At 41.6% G+C, this 18,696-nt stretch overlaps 1 pseudogene; it reads left to right on the top strand.

Annotated features, from left to right (window-relative positions):
• Positions 1-13,925: 13,925 nt before the first annotated feature.
• On the top strand, positions 13,926-14,575 carry LOC102866704 (annotated as a pseudogene).
• The last annotated feature ends 4,121 nt before the right edge of the window (positions 14,576-18,696 follow it).

Below are 18,696 nucleotides of genomic sequence, written 5' to 3'. Positions count from 1 at the left end.
TGGAAACCCAAAATCTCTGTAAATGTTTATGAAAATTAATAAAATATAATTATAGGGAAAAAAAGCACATAATAACAACAATTCTATGTATTACTCCCTTGACTGGAATTAAAAGCATGAGCCCCCCCCCAAAAAAAAGGGATCAAACTCACAAATTTTATTATACAGAAACATTTTTATAATAAAGTACTCCAATTACAATCTGGAAGGGAAAATTTTAAGCCCTAGGCAAAGAAATAGAACTCAAAACTCATTGTTGTCAAGTAGGAACCAACTCTTAACAAGTCATCTTGTGGGTTTCTGAGGTTATAAATCACACAGGAGGGAACTGTCCATCTTCCAGAGCAGCTGATGGATTCACCCTGCCAGAGAGACATGGCCTTTGCATAAACAGCAAAGCTCCCTACAGACTAGGCTACCAGAGCTCCCTGATTATTCAGTTCCATGTACCTTTTCTTTTAATTCATTTCATTTTTGGACATTTTCCTCCCTCTTCTTCCCTAATCCACTTTGTCTACATGTTCCTTCATTTACAGGTAACCATTTTTAATTTACTTCAAATAACCTAGACACTGTCAAACCCCCAAAACTGCTGAACAACACTTACTGAAAAGTACGAAATGTGATGAAAGTTAAATTTCATTTCATATCACAGGAAACATCAGAGCTGATCCTACACAAGCATATTTGGGGTTCTTGGCTAAAAGTCTGAAGTTTCCAGATGATTCTGAACTAAACAGAGAATAAACGTAGACAGAAAAAAAGAATCTCAAATCATCCCGATGAGAAACAAAAATTATTCCTAGAATAAACTTCTTTTAAAATGGGATTTATTGTTAGAATAAATGATAGCTGTAAAAATGGCATGGCAGAGGCATCTGACCTCTAACCTCCCAAGGGAAAGAATGAACACCAATAGGCTCAGCCCGAGGAAGATTTCAATGAAGCAGAGGTTAAGCATTCCTCCTCTCCAACCTATTCCCAATTCTGACAGCAGCCATTCCTAAGATACTCTGGTTCTTGCTGGGTTCAACAATTCAATGCAAAGGCCACAGAGAACTCACAGACCATACACTCACAGTTACAGAGTTTATCAGGAAAGTGGAAGAATCAGGACAACTCAGGATACAGTCTTTTCATTAGGACAGCTTCTCAGCTGTGCCTACAGGAAGGCTTCTTGGCCCTTAGTCTCTAACCCTTTAGGATTCCTTGGGCCAGCCTGGCTTCTGTCCTATTTAGGAAAGTGTTTCAAAGCTATCTCAACTCCACGAATAGATGTTCAGAAGTACCCCACTCTGACAGTAAACGCGTGGCCCAAAGGTGTTCTATTCTCAAGCTCCATGGGCCAGCAAGCCTAGGTCAATGAGTGCCCAGAGGAACCCCACTCCACCAGTAAGCTTCTTACCCAAAGGCTAAACTCAGCTTTCTTGAGCCATAGGTCAGTGAGCCAACAACCAGGAGGCAATCCATTCCACCAGGAAGCCTCCTGTCTAAAAGCACTCTGTACTCTTGCTCTATAAGTCAGAGAGGCCACTGCAATGTCTCCTGCCATTCTCCTGGTCCCGTTGCCTCTGTGGATGCCATTTCTCTACTGTTGTTTCTTGTCAACTTTGGTTTTGTCAGTCTCTCTTCTGGTCTCTCTCGCTCTGACTCCCAAGTCTAGGAGGTTCTCAGCACAAGGATCCTGGGTCCAAAGGATGAGTCTCACTTCTAGCTCTTCTTTCCTGCTAGCAGTGAGATTCTCTACTATGGTGTTAGTCTAAAAGTTGGCTTTTTTTTTTAGCCATTACAGTTAGCTCCTTTGGTCTCCAGCTACATTAACAGCAGACACTTGGTCTTGCAAATCAGCATGGTCTTACAAATTACTAACAGCTATGGGACTAGGATAAGAGAAATGAGCACGTCACACACTGGGCAGCAAAACTGGAGTAAGACCCTGATGAAGGTGGTGGAGACACTGTAGCATTGCTGTGGAGAAACCATGGCAAGGTGTAACCTGACGCTTTTTGCATTTGTCCTGGCTACAGTTAAAAGTTTTTGGTGTTCTTGCCAGATGCTTGAAAGGTAAGCTGACTTATAATTGCTCTGAGGCAAACCTTGCTGGCTGATTTGGATTTGACTACTTAACCACGCCCTGGACTAACTGAGGAATTGTGCCTTGGAACTAGGGCTAAAACCTGGATTTGTTTTGGGTGATATTCTTTGCCTACCCCACTCTCCAACTTCCTTCCCTAATAAACCTTCTTTTTGGTACCACTACTGTGAGTCTGTGAGTCAGTGAGTCAGTAACAAACGAAGCTCTTGCTGTTGGTAGGGCTCTAGAGGCACCATGGGGCTGGGCCACAGGCTCTTTATCTGCTTTCTATTCTGGGGCAGTGAGGAGCTGGGCTATTTTACTTCCCCTGACACTTTCAGAGAGACACTCATGGCCCTTTGCCTCCATGGCCCACTTTCTTCTCTTTAGACACCTGCCTACCCAATGATCTAAATCTAATGGAATAGCAAAACTCACTCCCTTGTTAGGATTCTGGACGATGACAAGAAGAGTCATATTAAATCATTCACAGCAATGTTACACTCCTTTAAATTAAGTAAACTGTAGTTTTTGAAGTGGAGGAGGCTTAAGGAATAAGTACTATCTTCTTTTAATAGATCACATTTTGTGCTAAAAAGTACCCTATCATTCAATAGCACTGAAGTATATAATAAGCATACCTCAGGAGAAGAAACTGAGTATTCTGCTTCAGACAAATGGTAAAATATCACAGTGAAACCAGTTGCATTCAATGTTTTGGTTTCTTAATACATATGAAAGTTACAGCTACACTACAAACAGTCTATTAAATGTGCAACTACACTATGAAAAAAGATTTGAATATTTCAAGAATTACCACACCATGACACAATTACACAAGGTAAGTACAAACTGTTGGCAAAATGGAATCCTGAGGCTTGCTTAAGGCAGAGTTACCACGAACCTTTTATTTGTATAAAAATAAACAAAAAACTCAGTATCTTTGAAGCATAGTAAAATGAGGTATACCTGTATGGTGTAACTATAATTCATACATGATGGTAAATTAATATATTGAGGTATCATTTGAAATATTATGATCCTGATACTTGAAGACATTCACTTTAAGTGAGAGTTGTATCAAGTGCCATATTTTATAATTTTTCCACCATCTACCATGTACTAAAGGGCAACGATGTCAGTATGAAGACTAAGGTGCACCTGATTTGGGCCATGGTCTTCACAATTACATGCTATGCACCAGAAAACTAGACAATGACTAGGGATGATAAAAGGAGAATTGATGCCTTTGAGCTGTGGTGCTGGAGAAGAGTATTGAATATACCATGGACTGCTAAGAAAACAAACAAATTCATCCTAGAGAGGGTGAAACCAGGCTGCTCCTTGGAGGCAAGGATTTGGAAGCTCTGTCTGACATACTTTGAAGCATGTTGCAAAGAGGGACCAGTCCTTGGAAAGGGACATCATGCTTGGGAGGGTGGAAGGACAAAACAAGAGAGGAAGACCTTGGATGAGATGGATTGACTCAGTGACTGGTTTAATGAGGGTAGATGTGTCAGAGACAACAAATTTGGCTCAGGATAAAGCAGGGTTCAGAGTTGTTGTACAGAGGGTCACTATGAATAGCAAACAATGCAGTGGCACAGAACAACAACAGCAACACTACCATCAATTAAAATATTATACTATATTCCCATGGATTGGGGTTAAGGCTTGTCCTTCAGTCTCATATAATTATGGTTCCTCTAAAAAAGGATTCATAGTCATCTGATTTGCCTCCTCCCATCTTCTTTTTCAAACAAATGAGTCACTCATGAATGCTGCAAGACTGGCTACTAATATTTTGGATGCTTGAGCATTTTGTTCAAACAAGTATGAATAAATGATGACTATTAATTTATCCTGGTAGAATCATGAATATGTTCAACAGGCTAAACAAGATCATATGCAGAATATTGGAGCCTTAAGTACAAGCAGTCTATCTTGTTATTGTTCCGTGCTGTTGAGTCGCCTGCAACTCATAGCTGACCTTATGTTCAGACTCAACAGCTCTGAAGCCCGCCCTTTTCTGAGACAGTCTCATTGACTCTAACACATCTACCCCCATTACCCCAATTACTGTGTCAATCCATCTCAGCCAAGGTCTTCCTCTCCTGTATTCCAAGCATGATGTTCCTATGTGCCACGTTGGTGGGACAGTGGTGAGCACAGCAGCCTTCCAAGCATGATGTCCTTCTCCAAGGACTGGGCCCTCCTGGGTTTGTGCCCAAAGTCTGTGAGACAGAGCTTCGAAATCCTTGCCTTCAAGGAGATACTTAGTTTAACCCTCCTCACGACAGAAAAATCAGCCAGCCATACACATCTATGTTTGAACACTGTATTTCATGGAAATCTCATATACAACTACACGTAATGCAAATTGGCAAAGCTTTTCTAGAGAGCATTTAGATCACATATACTGAAAATCTTTTAAAAAAAAAATAACAAACAACAGTTATCTGTGAAACAGATATTCTTTCTCCAAAAATTTGTTCTTATGAAATAATAACCAAGTATCCAGAGATTCATGTGTTAATGTGCTCACTGGCCCCATGTTTGCAATAGTGAAAAACAAAGGGTAAGAAAAGAAGACTGCATGCAGGTATAAAAATAATGCAGTTAAGGACAAAATCACCCCAATAATGTTTACCTTTGCCATACCGTACAAGGCTGTGACACAGAAGACACCGCTGCTGTGCCTACCTGCAGCTTTCTGGTCACACTTTCCGTTTTAGTCCTTCTTGTAACTACTGGTCTCACTTTCCATGTTAGTCCTTTTTGTAACTTCTTTTTGAGAATCACCCTTGGGAGTTAGGTCATTCAACAGACACGAAGGGACAAACTCCTGTATGCCACAAAGGTTGTCTACAGGAGCTAAGAATCACTAGTAGAAGCAAGTCTGTGCTTGCAGGAAACACAAATTGCCTGGGGACAACAGGCACATAGGCCAATACATACAATAATATAATGGCACCTGAGAAGTAGTTACCGTGCCAACTGCACAAGAGGAGAATCAGGTAACTCTGCCTGTGAAGAGGAGACTTGTTATCAAGAGTCAAAGCATCAGGGATAGAGGTAAAAGTTACAGAGCAAGCTAAGAAATGAAAGCATTAACTTTTGTTATATTGGGAGGTAAATGCTGGTGAAATGACGTTTTTCCGCCCTTCACCTTTTTTGCTGTCCCTTTTCCATCTTTCTCCTTCTTATTACCTGAATTCAGGGTTAATTTCTTAAATCTTTACACCTTCACTGACTTTACAGTTTAGGAGGATTCTCCTTGGGTTTTGCCTTAACACAGAATCAGCTGAACTTTCTAACCATTCACAGTCTAATTCTTTGCAATTTTTAACTCGGTGCCTTTATCTACCACCTCCATACACCCTTAGCCAAGAAATGTTTCAAATAAACTCATAATTGTCATCCTGTTGAATAGTCCTTGCCTAGAAGTTAACAAAACAATCCAACAAAGCCCGCTCTTCCTCCTCAATGTCGGGATTTCTGTAATGGTCCAGCGTTCAACAGGTTACCAACTCTTCCAAGTAGCCTTTGGTTCAAGCTTGTCTTTCGCACAGTCTCATCACCAAGGCCCAACACAGTCGCTGGTGCCCAAGAGACTGGGTGGATGAAGGAATCAATGTGGAATATAATCAGCTGTCAGCTGTAAAAAGTCTATCCTATCATACTGTCTATTCTTTTCTCAGTATAATCACACCAATTCGAGTCACATCATTTCAAAAATATTCTAATTTCTTTTTCACCTCTTGCATCCCTCGTATTTCATCATCTTTTACATTACTACAACTGTAATCTTAATTTTAATTATAATCCCATCACATCCTTGTTAAAAAAAAATTTTTAGTCTCTCACCACCTATTGTACTAAACCCAAAAATTTTTGTCTTGGTGATCAAATGCCTTCCCACCTTAACCCTCCAAACAGTCTTTGGAGTTATTCTCACACCTGTATTTATATAATCATATAATCCACATACATTGTGTCTGGCTCAGGATGAAATGATGTGTAAGACAATGTGAGTGCTCAAGGCATTTGGTCTGCAGGACATACACTTTTTGAAAGGGGTGCAGATTCTCTGACACAGGTAGCTCTTACAGGCACTGCTAAGAAAGCACAGGAGAGTAATGGGGCCAGACGAATGAGAACAGCTCACAAATTACCTCCACTCCTACCTCCATGGAAAACTAAGTAGGCTTGGCCAGACTAACAAACTGGAGGAAAGGCAATTATTCAATCATAAAACAACAGCAAGTATTATTTTAGGGGGAAGGTTCATGAGAAATTCATTCAACTAAATGTTCAGAGAAAATGTCTCTTATTACTAAACATAATTCAAAAGTCTCATCTAGTATACCTGATAAAAGAAGGAAAATTACACATATACACACATACAAGAGGGAGACTGGGTAAGTGTCATCTTTTAAATAAATGATCATGGAATGCTGCCATCATCAAAAAACAGCTGTGGGACTCCTCACTGGAAACTCTGACTCTACAGTGGAATTAGAATTCTCAAGAGGTGGCCCACCACCTGCCTCCCATCACCAGATTTGTTACCTATGATTTCAAGCTGCCCCCGGAATTGAATATATCATTACACAGTTATGGTAATGTCACATATTGCAAAGGCTGCTCTTCACAATACAAATGATTAGAACAGTTGCTGTCCCATGACTTAAAATAATCAGAATGAGAAACCATGCAAATGTCTATCATTAGGAGGGGATGGCTGATCAAACCACAAAACTCGTATAAGGAGAAGCTGGTGGCCTAGTGGTGCTGCAATCCTAATGGGGCCCAGTTTAACCCACCAGCTGCTCTTGGGGAGAAGGACAGACATTCCCCCCCATCGTCCATGTGATTTACTATCTCAGAAAACCAGCTGGAGGGTCAGCTAGGGATCAGTTCCAGCTCAACAGTACACAACAAGACAATGAAAAACTAGGTTATTAGGAAAGACTATGTCAGTTTAAATGAAACAGCATTGAAACCTGCAAGACTCAGCATTAAGAGAAACACTCTCACACTTTGATATTATCTCCATCACTGTCTTAAGAGATAGATGTGTACAGAAAGAGATGGTCAGAATGAGAAGAGGGAAGCTGGACACTGTCATGGAATGAACTGTGTCCCCCAGAAGGAGGTGTCAGCATGCTAGGGCGTGAATCTCAGTGGTTCGGCAGTTACATAATGATGTCCTTTGAAAGTTATTTGTGTGAGGATGTAATCACTTACATGATGTGATCAGCCAATGGGCTATAAGGGGACTGAGGTGGGATGTAACACCTACCATCAGGTCACAGTTCAACTCCCATGTAAAGGGAGATGCGCTGGGGAGCAGCTGGCATCACCTTTTATCTTTGGAGAGATAAAAAGAGAGAAGGTAGCAGAGGAATCTCAATATTATTAAAACTGAAAAGCCAGGAGCATGCCATCTGGATTCGGAGTCTCTGTACTAGGAACTGCCCACTCCAGGAAGCTGATGCTAAATACATAATGATCTCCACGGAATGCAGGGCCTACATGTAGAAAGGAGATGTTGAAAGGAGAAAACGATCTTCTCCTAAACTGTGAGCCAATAGAGTGATAAAGCCTTCCCTGAGGCTAATATCCTAAGCATGCACTTCTAGCCTCCTGAACTGTAAGAGAATTGTTAAAACAATCCCCTCGCGGTATTTCTGTCATAGCACACTCTCTCAATGCGCTAACATTGCTGTCGAGATGGCACTGACACATAGCTGACCCTCCAGTGGGTTTTCAGAGGCTGTAAACTTCACAGGATGAGACTGCCCATCTTGCTCCGTCAGAGCTGCTGGCACCTGCCTTCAGGCTGGCAGGGCAACTCCTTACTCTTAAGCCACGAGAGCTCCCTAGGAGCTGAGCAGATAACCCACATAGACATTAACCAAGACAGACATCGAGTGTTAACTCTGATTAAGTCTGAGGGGGGAAAAGAGGAGGGAGAAAGTGACAGGAACAAAGGGCTGGGCTGGGCAGGTAGATGTGAGTGCTCAAGGTTGACCCACGTTGCATGGTGGTACCACTCCAGCACCACCAACACACAACAGACAGCCCACAGAGGATGTAGCAATGAGGAGAGAAACTGGCTGGGTTAAAATTCCTCTCTGTCATTGGTGGGAGAATGCTTAAGACCTCTGGCTGCTAACCTCAAGGTCAGGGATCAAGTCCATCAGCAACTCCACGCAGAAGACAAAAGCCTATAGCTCTAATTCCTGGCACTCAGTCAGTCTTGACTTTTGAGTTTCACAGGAGACTAGACCCTCCAGCTCACATCGATACTGGATGATTTACAGGAGACTGGTTTATAACGAGGGGTTGTAGCTAAGAAAACAGGCCATTTGTAACCCAGGGACTGCCTATCAGTGCATACTCTCTCAACATAAGTATAAAGAAAATGATGCTCTCGCTGAAATGTACAGGATGCAATTTGTCAGGTTTGGGGGGTTTTTCCCCTATCAAATTACATTTTTCTATCTGCTACCATTAGCATTCCAAAGCTGTGTTCCATGGGAAAATTGGGGCCTCCAATATCACTGCTGTCAACATCAACTTAATACAGCACTTGCTTTATAAAAGGGCTTTAAAGGAACTAGAACGGCAACCCGCGTCAGAGGTCTGCATGCAAGAACAGACAAGCAGAGCCCACTTCTGAACTTAATTACTAGCACAAGCATGACACGGAAAATCAAAGCAGAATTTCAAAATGTTGATTCCCAGGCTGTTTCAAAGTTTAAAGTTGAGTAAATGTTTAAAGCATCAAAAAGAATTTCTCCAGGACAATAAAAGGTCTATTGTGCCACATAATCATATCTTTCTTACCAAAATTTTAAAATATGTCATTCTACAATTAATCAATAGGTAGATAGTAAAAAGGGGTATAATTATAATATTAATAAATGATGAGACAGTTTTTGGCATTGTCAAAAGACAGCTTAAAATAATACAGTGTTAAAATAACACTAAGCATTGTCTTCTGGTATACACCAAATACTTGGCTTCTCATATATTACATAATAATCTGAGACAGTGTGCATATCATCTGAGAGAAACCGCTGTTCACCATCTATAAAATTAAAAATTAAGGGGAATAGCATGGCCATCGCTCAACACAACATAATTTCTCTTAATAAGGCTCAATGGAAGACTATACACTTGAGACCTTATTCTAAAGAACAGAAAAAGGAAAGGAGGATAAAATGTCAAGATTTGGTCAACCACAATGATTTCAGTTCTCCTCTAGAATTTCATTCACTCACCAAATCTCAAATAAGTCAAAATAAAGAACAGCTAACAGAAAGAATTCTGACCCTTTCACTGCCTGCCCAAAGGCAGGGCCTCCGCTTTGTGCATTACGTCTTCCTGACCTTTGTCGTCTTTCCCAAGTTCTCAGGAATGTGATTTTAGACTGAGACATATCCAGTAAGAAATTGATAACTGGAGAAAATAACTTTGATTTTGCCAATGTTTCTGTGACACATTCAATGCCCGCCATGGCTACATCTGAGAAGCATCAGTATGAAGGACATGCATTATTTATGATACATAATTCTGAAATTTTCACTGTGATAAAAGCAAAATAAATCATAACTAAATACTCCCTTGGAATCAAGATTCTAGGATTTTTGTTCTAGGTCATGGGATAACCTGAAGACCACTAAAAGGTCAACAGGCATCAAATCCAATGCAGTGCACTTACTCTTCCCTCATAGTAATCCTCCGTGGGCTCTCTGAGGCCATTAATCATTACGGGAGGAAACTCCTCAACTTTCTCCTGTGGAGCAGCTTTTGAACTTGAACCATCAACCTTCTGGTTTGCAGCCCAACACATAACACATTACGCCACCACAGCTCCTTAAAAGGAGGCATACACTGCTTAGGAGTTAAAAAGATATATATATATAAGGGAGCTCTGGTGGCCTAGTGGCAAGAAGCTGCACTGCAATCCCAGAGGTACGTGGTTTCAATCCAGATGCTCTGCTGGAGAAGGAGGGACAATCTCCTCCAGTACCAGTCAGATCTGATTTGACAGTAGGCACACAAAAAATGATAAATTTTTAAAATAATACAAAAAGACATATAAATACACATACATATACACACCTTTTTTAACATTGTATTCTCAGGATCATGTGATCTCATTCACTTATGTTTCAAATTAGGAAGCTGAGGCCGAGGGAGTGACAAAAGTGGTTAAAGTGTCTCCATGACAAAAGACTGAAACTAAAAACAACCAAAACCCCAACACTCTTTCAACTTGACCACTGACATCATTTTCAGATTCCTTTGTGCTGGAACACATTTCAGAGATCTCTGGTGATCTAGTGGTAAGCAGCTGTGACTCTGTGGTAAGCAGTCTCCTGCCATGTGATATAGAGCTCACTGGAGGGTCAGCTATGGGTCGATTCTGACTCAAGAGCACACAAGAAGAAGAACATATTTCAGTGAATACATGTACACATACTCATTCGGGGCACAGAAGAAATTTTAAGGATCACAAGGAAGCTCCTATGTGAGGAGTCTGTATGTTAGCTGAACTTCAGAGATATGAAACGCAAATTATTTCTGACATTTATTATGATGTAAGTAGAAAATGAACAGTTAAGTACCATAGCCTGCAGGTATCCAACAAGACATGTGGAAATAAATGAGTTTTGAGTTGGGCCCAGAAGTATGGGCACCACCTTGCACAAACAGAAAAGGGAAGCTCCTTCTAGGGCAGACTAAAATGAAAACTGGTTCAAATATTCAACAACAGGCCAAGCACAGAAATCAAGAAGTGGAGTAGGGGCCTGATGAATCAGAGCAGATGTCAGCATAAGCAACCCACCACCAGTCAATTGTTTGCCAATCCTTACTGCAGCAGGAATAAAAGGCCAGTGGCAGGGATAGACAGTGAGCAAGTGCCATCAAGGACCAGGGACAGACCAGCTTGCTAGAAAAAGCAAACCAGTGAACAAACATTAAATGAAGTTTTAAAAGATTAAAAGACATTTTAGTACTAAAAGAAGTATTAATATGAACTACATAAATAATTTTTTTTATTAGGTCTGGCTACCCCATAGGAGAAGGATGGGCAGTCTCCTAACTGCCTCTAAAAACCCACAAGAGGGTCAGCTATGAGTCGGTTCCGACTCTACGGTACACACAACAACATGTTCTTTTAAAGCTCAGGTGACATAATCTGCCTGGACGCCTGCAGCCAACACGAAGGCGCTGCCTCTCCAGGAGTCTGACACCACCAGCTGCTCTGCAGAGAAAGGTGGGCAGAGTCAACCATGGGTCAGTTCCAACTTGATGGTTTGAGTTTTAATTTTAGTTTTATTTTACTATCACACAATCTGAGAAATGAAACATCACATTCATCCCATATAGAAACCAGAATAAGTAAAGAAACTTAAATCCTGGACACACAGTCAGCACTGAATGACTGAGGCGGGATGAGGGCACAGCTGTTGATTATGGCCAGTCAATCATCAGATTACAAGATGCCTCATATACTCAGATTTCAGGCTTTCGTTTACATTAAACCATGAATTTTCAACTAAGGAAATGACAAAGACCCTACTTTAGAAACTTTCATCTGCAAACAAAGTGCAAGATGAATCTTCAGAACCAAGGAATGAATAAAGAAGGAAAGATTCTTCCAAAGCTAAGATAACAGTGTGGTCAAAAGTGGTAAGGTGTGAGTATGCATGGCCTTGGGGTTTGTATCTGCTTTGGTGGTGATCGCCCAATCTGCTGAGGGTCATGCATGTGGGTTGGGTTTTTTTTCTCTCTTGTTGCCTTGATGGACTAATTACTCAAGCTAGAAATCATTCCACAGCTTTGAGATAAAAAGGAAAATCCAAAAGCCTGCAGAACTCATCTTTCAGGATCAAAAAGGGACTCTCCCAATAAAGCCTCCAGCTTACAAGTGGGCGGAGCCTCATTAGGAAACACTGTTAATTCAGTCACTTCTGTGTGCCTTCCAGAAAAATGGTGGGCCTGAAGACAGCGAGAGCCAGAGAGACAGGAAGGAGAGAAGCAAGGGAAATAGGAAAGTCAAAATCAGGTTCTTCATGACTAGAGGAATGTTGGTGTCTTCCACAGAAAGGGGAAAACAGAGGGGGCACAATTAAAGGGGTTTTGTTTGAGAAGAGAAAATGCACACATAAAAAAAGAGTCCAAAGGGTTTAGGCCAACAAGTGACTTGAACACAAACATCAAACTTACTACTGTTACATGGGTAGCTCTGGTGGCCTAGTGGTAAGAATCTGTACTGCAATCCCAAAGGCACACGGTTCAAATCCTCCAGCTGCTAGACAGGAGAATGGGCAATCTCCTTCCGTGCGATTACTGTCTCTGAAAACCCACTGGCAGGTCAGCTATAGGTTATTTCTAACCCAATTGTACACAACAACAACAACAACATGGATTCTGATTCAGAGGTCCTCCAGGATAGGGTAGCATGACTGGAGAGAGTTCTGGGGCTACACTTACTTTTCACAGGAACAGAACGCCTCATCTTTCTCTTGTGGAGTGGCTAGTGGTTCAGCAGTCCAAGGCTTAACCTGCTTCGTCACCAGGGCTCCTTGGCTGTCTCTCAGTGTCCTAAGAGAACTACCACAAAGGAGTTGCTCTAAGAAGATGGAGAGGGAAATTGGCAAGAGAGAATAACAAAAAAATAGTGGGAAGTGGAAAACCAAAGTCCTAACAGGTAGATAACTAAAGGCATTATGAAACCTAAGGCTAAAGGAGGGTCAATCATGGGTCAGTTCCAACTCAAGGCCTCACAACTACTAATCCTAAAGTCATTTACAGGAAAGCTAGGAACCTGTAGGGTCGCCTGTAGAGTTCTCAGAGTTGCTCTCAAAGAAGCTAGTATTTCTGGTTCCAGGTTCTTTCAGAAGTTGTGAACTGGCTTGGACCCTACGTACAACAGAAGAGAATCCCGCCTGATTCTGCGCCACCCTCACTTTCCTTGGGATGGGGGACAGAAAGCGAAAATACGAAAGATTGCAGGGAAAATGTCTAAGATGCATTTTCAGATCTGCAGCCTCACACAGAAATCCATGCCCCCGTGGACCATGGACCACCCTCACAGAACACTGGTGGTGACTTTTTAAAAGAGGTTTAACACAATGGGAATGAAGGATAGTGTGAAACAATATATACGAACTCTGTATGGAAACCAATATAAAAGGAAATTTAATAAATAAATAAAAGAGGTTTAACACAGAGTTTCAAACTGGGAAATGCTAAGCACAGCTGAGAACTTGGCAAAAACAGAGGGAATGTAAGGAGATACATTCTAATGCTGAAACACCTACATGTTTTTCTCCCTCTCCCTACAGCCCCTGAAATGCTGATTAGCTATCAGAAGAATCTTCTCTCCAGGAAATCTGACCAGTTGAAGACAACCTAAAGTTTCTAAATAGTAGGTTTAAGACACAAAAGATACAAGATTTATAGCCTGGAATTTTTTACCCAAAGAGTCAAATGAGAGGACAGGCATTAAAAAAATTAAAAAAAGAAAGAAAGAAAGAAAAGAAAATCATTAATAAGCCATCTCTACGGCAACCCTTCTTAGGAAGAGCTACCAGAGGCGGAACTCCTCCAGAAAGATGTAAACGAGGAAGACGCTGGTGGGAGACAAAAGTTAGGAAAGAGACGAATCCCCAAGCTGATGAAGATGACAAAGTGGCCTTCGCATGCCTGTCACAGCGAAACCGGTTCAGATCTTCGCAGAACTCCAGGAGAAACAACTTCGACAATGATGATATTGAAAGAATTCTTAAAGTAAAAGGAGATCTTGGTTCTGCGTTCCCCGCACAAAATGCCCAGTGAAGCCACAGAAACAGTCCCTGCTACAGAGCAGGAGTGGCCACAGCCCCAGGCTGAGACAGGGTCAGGACCAGAATCCGACAGTGATAAATCAGTACCAGAGCTTGAGGAACAGGATTCCACTGAGGCAACCACACAACAAGTGCATCTGGCAGCAGCAGCTGAAATCGATGAAGAATCAGTCAGTAAAGCAAAACAAAGTCGGAGTGAAAAGAAGGCTAGGAAGGCGATGTTCAAACTGGGACTTCGACAAGTCACAGGCGTTACTAGAGTCACTATCCGGAAATCTAAGAATATCCTCTTTGTCATCACAAAACCAGATGTTTCTAAGAGCCCGGCTTCAGATACCTACAATAATTTTTGCTAAAGCCAAGATAGAGGACTTATCTCAGCAAGCACAGCTAAGCAGCTGCTGAGAAATTCAAAGTTCAAGGTGAAGCTGTCTCCAACATTCAAGAAAACACACAAACTCCAACTCTTCAAGAGGAGAGTGAAGAGGAAAAGGTTGATGAAACAGGTGTTGAAGTTAAAGACATAGAGTCAGTCATGTCACAAGCAGATGTGTCGAGAGCAAAGGCGGTCCCAGCCCTGAAGAACAACAGTAATGATATTGTAAATGCTACTATGGGATTAACAATGTAGCCATTGTTAATGGAAAATGAGGACTTTTTTTTTGGTGTTTCAAAAGAGTAACTGCAGTTTGGTTTGAAATTTGTACTGTTTCTATCATTAATTAATAAAGTTATGGCTTCTGTTGAATGAAAAAAGAAGAGTAAAAGGAGCTATCAATAGCAGAGTTTGAATTTTAAATAGCAACCAAGGACACAGACACCCATAAATGATCATTAACAACATTAAGGAAAGCAATTTTTATGGTGGAGAAAACCAGGTTTAATAACATTCCCTGCTCTGAGTAGTGGAGACTCATAAGACCATTCAATTCTGCACTGAACTATACAAGGTTACAGTACAAGTGTACAGAAGGATGCAGGATGAGAGATTCACTGTGTTGTGGGAGAGTGATGGTGGAAGGAAAAACGGTAACATCCTCATCTTAAAAAGTCAACAGACAACACCTAAAGCGTAAAAAAACAAAAAAAAAAAAAACAACACAAACACGCAAAGGAAGCAACCGTGGTATCTAACAGTATGTTGGCGGGGCCATCAAGTCAACTATGATTCTCAGTGACCCAATGAAGAACAGACCTGAACCTTGCCCTATCCTGCCCTTCCTCATGCTCTCTGTCCTGCTCAAGTCCACTGTGTTGGTCACTATGCCAATCAGTCTGGTGGAGAGTCTTCCTCTCTTTCTCTGACCCTCTCCCATTTCCAGAACGATGTCTCTCTCCAAGGACTAGCTCCTCCTGGAAATATTTCCAAAGTGAGATTCAAAGGTCATTTCTATATCTAGGGATATAAAATAATTTCTTTTAAAAATTCTAGACTACCTCTGGAGAAGGAGAGGGCAGAAAGGAGTCTGCAAGCCATTTGTAGAACTGCTGGTTTTTTAACTGTTTCTAACAAATCAAATCAGTTGCTTTTGATGCTATGCCAATTTGTAGAGACACCATGTGTGTCAGAACAGAACTGCGCTCTAAAGAAGCAGAAAAAGTGAAGAAGATGAAAGAACAAAAAAGCAGGAATATTCTTAAAAGAGGCACCAAATAAACAACCCAAACTCCTCTCATAACAGCCCAGTAACTACTTAGTCCCAGCTTCCATTCTCTCTCTCTGGGGTGAGTTTAATGCATGTCTCCCAACCCTGTTATACTGTTAACCAAAAAGCTGTACTTAGCCAGCAATTCGAATCCACCAGTGGCTCTAATCAAGAGAGATAGGCAGTCTCCTCCTGTTAAGATTTACAGGCACAGAAACCCAGTAGCGGGTGACTCTAAGTTAGAACTGACTCCATGGCAATGAGGTGTTTAGTAGAGCACCTGTAACTACCAAGCATGTGCTGTTATGTGCATGGAGTCAGTTCCAAGCCATGGAAACCCTACCAGAGAGAGTAGACTTCCCCGGCTGCCATCTGTACAGGAGCAGATCATCAGGTCTTTTTTCCCATAGAGCTGCTGGTGGGCTAGAACCACCAACCATTCAGTTAGCAGACAAGTTTTTAACTACCAAGTCACTACCTAATATGCCACATTTCATTTATCTTACATATCATCTCTCTTCCTATTGGATTGTAATCTCCACTAGGTCAGGCATTTTGTCTGTCTTATCCCTCGTTCTCTAGGATTAAAAGTACAGAGGTATTAAAAACTCTCATTGTCGAGTTGTTATGTTTTTATGTAGCTCTGGTGGCCTAGTGGCAAGAAACTGTTCTGCCATCCCGAATGCATGCAGTTCGCGGTCACCAGATACTCCGTGGGAAAAGAATGGGCAGTCTCCTTCCATGTGATTAACTGCCTCTGAAAACCAGTCAGAAGGTCAACTATGGGTCAGTTCCGACTTGACAGTACACAACAACTGTCAAGTCAGAACCAACCCATCACCAATCCTCCAGCAGGTTTTCAGAGTCAGTAAACCGCATGGGAGGAGACTGCCCAACTTTCTCTCATGAACCAGCTAGTGGATTCGAACTGTGTGCCTTCAGATTGGCAGCACAGCTCCTTATCACTAGGAGTTGTCCTTGTTCGGTGCCATCAAATTGAGTATGACTCACAGCAACCTGATGAACAACAGATCTGAACCCTGATGGTGGCACAGGACAGACAGGGTTCAGACCCATTAGGAGTAAGAACTATTAGCTGACCCTCTACTGTGTTTCTGAAGGTTTAAATAGAATACACTACTTTCCATTAACTCTGCAGGAGAAAGAAAAAAAAAATCTTCTAAGCTATCAATTCAGAAAATTCCAATTGGTAACAGTATGGACATTTGGATGGTTGATTTGTAGCCTGTGAACTCAAAGCGTTTCCACATTTAGTTAACAAAACTATAGCAATGGCTTGATTTTCACATGGGTCCTTCAGCCACTAGTCGTTTCCATGACCATAAACCCAGTTCATCATGAAGGGAAATTATACACACATTAAAATGAATCCTGCTAAATCCTCTACAAACTTTTGCGAGGAAAGGCAAAACAGGTCATCCAGTAGTTCTCTCTTTGACTAATAAGAAGTATACACATTCTTTCAAGGTGCAACAATGCTGGCTTTATGTGCCATCAAGTCAGAACCCACTCACAGCTGACTTCCACAAAGGAAGTAAATCCCAGGAGAGGAGACTGTCCATCTTCCTCCCGAGCAGCAGCAGCTAGATTCAAGACACTGACCTTTGGGCTGGCAGCTCAACTCCCTACCACTGGGCCACCAGAGCTTCTGTTGTCATGACTACTAAGCAAAAGAGAGTCTCCACTCCTACTTATGATTTTCTTTCCCTTTCACTGTTCTCCAAAGCCCTGAGTGGTGCCAATATTTAGTGTGCTTAGCTGCTAATCAAAAGGCTGGAAGGTTGAGTTCATCCTGAGGCACCTTGGGCGAAAAGCCTGGCAATCAGCTCCACAAAAGTCCACCACTGAAAGCACTATGGAGTAGAGTGCTAATCACCTCAGAGGCAAATGGTGTGCTTTCACTGTTCTCCACTCACTACTCAGCAAGAATACCTAAGAACTGAGTCACTTAATTGTTAGCTTTAATTAGCTCTTAACCCAGGAAAACACTAAAGCCACAATACAGTCAAAGAATTCTTCACCTCGATCTGGACCTGCACAGCCACCTAAGATGTGACAGGGTTTCTGTCCAGCACAGAAGACTGAGGCTGCCGTTGTATGCTGTGGAGTCAGAACGACTCGCGGCTGATCCTCCGGTGGGTTTTCAGAGGCTGCAAACTGGTGGGGAGGAGACTGCTCCTCCTTCTCCCTCAGAGCGGCTGGTGGATCCAGACAGGGTGCCGCTGACCTGGTAGAGAGCACACGTCCTCAACACTAGGTCATCAGTGCTCCCAAACACAGAACAGAGAGTAAGAAAAACGTCTGAGCAAAGGGCTGTAACATGTGACTCAGAACACCCTTCAATTCTTTCTAAAACATATTCCAGAAAGCTCAAGTTAATGGACTATATATTAAAATCTCAAAATCTATTCCATTTCAAAGGCATATTCTAGTAAAAATGTTTCTACCTTATTATCTTTTTCTTCTTTCCCATCAACCCAAGTAATTAAGGAAAAACTAAAAATTGAAATATGTCACCATGACTAGAACTCCACTGTTCAAATTATATATATAAATTTATTATGCTAAATATTCATTTTCAGTTATTCTAACGATTTCAATGAGAAGGTCTGAGGAATCTGCAAAATTATTTCCCAGGGGGGAACCGGGAGTGGAAATACTTAACCTGGGGGGGGGGTCATTTGAGAAAAAAAAAAAGACTATTCTTATTTTTACTTCCCCCATTAATACAAACAGACATTTATAGAGCCAAGATTTAAGTGACTGGAACAGTTTCCCAGACTCAGCATTTTTTTCACCTCTTCTTCCCTTTCTATCCATTTTTAAAGCTATGAAGAAAACTGTCAAGTTTCATTTCTGGCTACAGGGATGGGAAAACCCAGTTTTACAGAGCACAATCGGAGCACAGTTAGGCTTCCCTAGACTTTTTTTCAAAGTGCAAGTTAAACAGAAGTTCATGTTCACTTTGGAAATCAAACTTGGAGGAAAAAAAATGTGACCTCCCCAAATTTAATTCTTTCCAAGGAACTCCCTCAAGAGCATAAATTGTAAAGACATGGCCACTTGGGGAAAACATTTCTAAGTC

The sequence above is a fragment of the Elephantulus edwardii genome, unplaced genomic scaffold, assembly GCF_000299155.1.
Source record: "Elephantulus edwardii isolate Elephantulus edwardi_28Jun2011 unplaced genomic scaffold, EleEdw1.0 scaffold00039, whole genome shotgun sequence".
Lineage (NCBI taxonomy): Eukaryota > Metazoa > Chordata > Mammalia > Macroscelidea > Macroscelididae > Elephantulus > Elephantulus edwardii.
The sequence above is the reverse complement of the archived record's forward strand: the minus strand, read 5'-3'. Positions and strand labels throughout refer to the sequence as shown.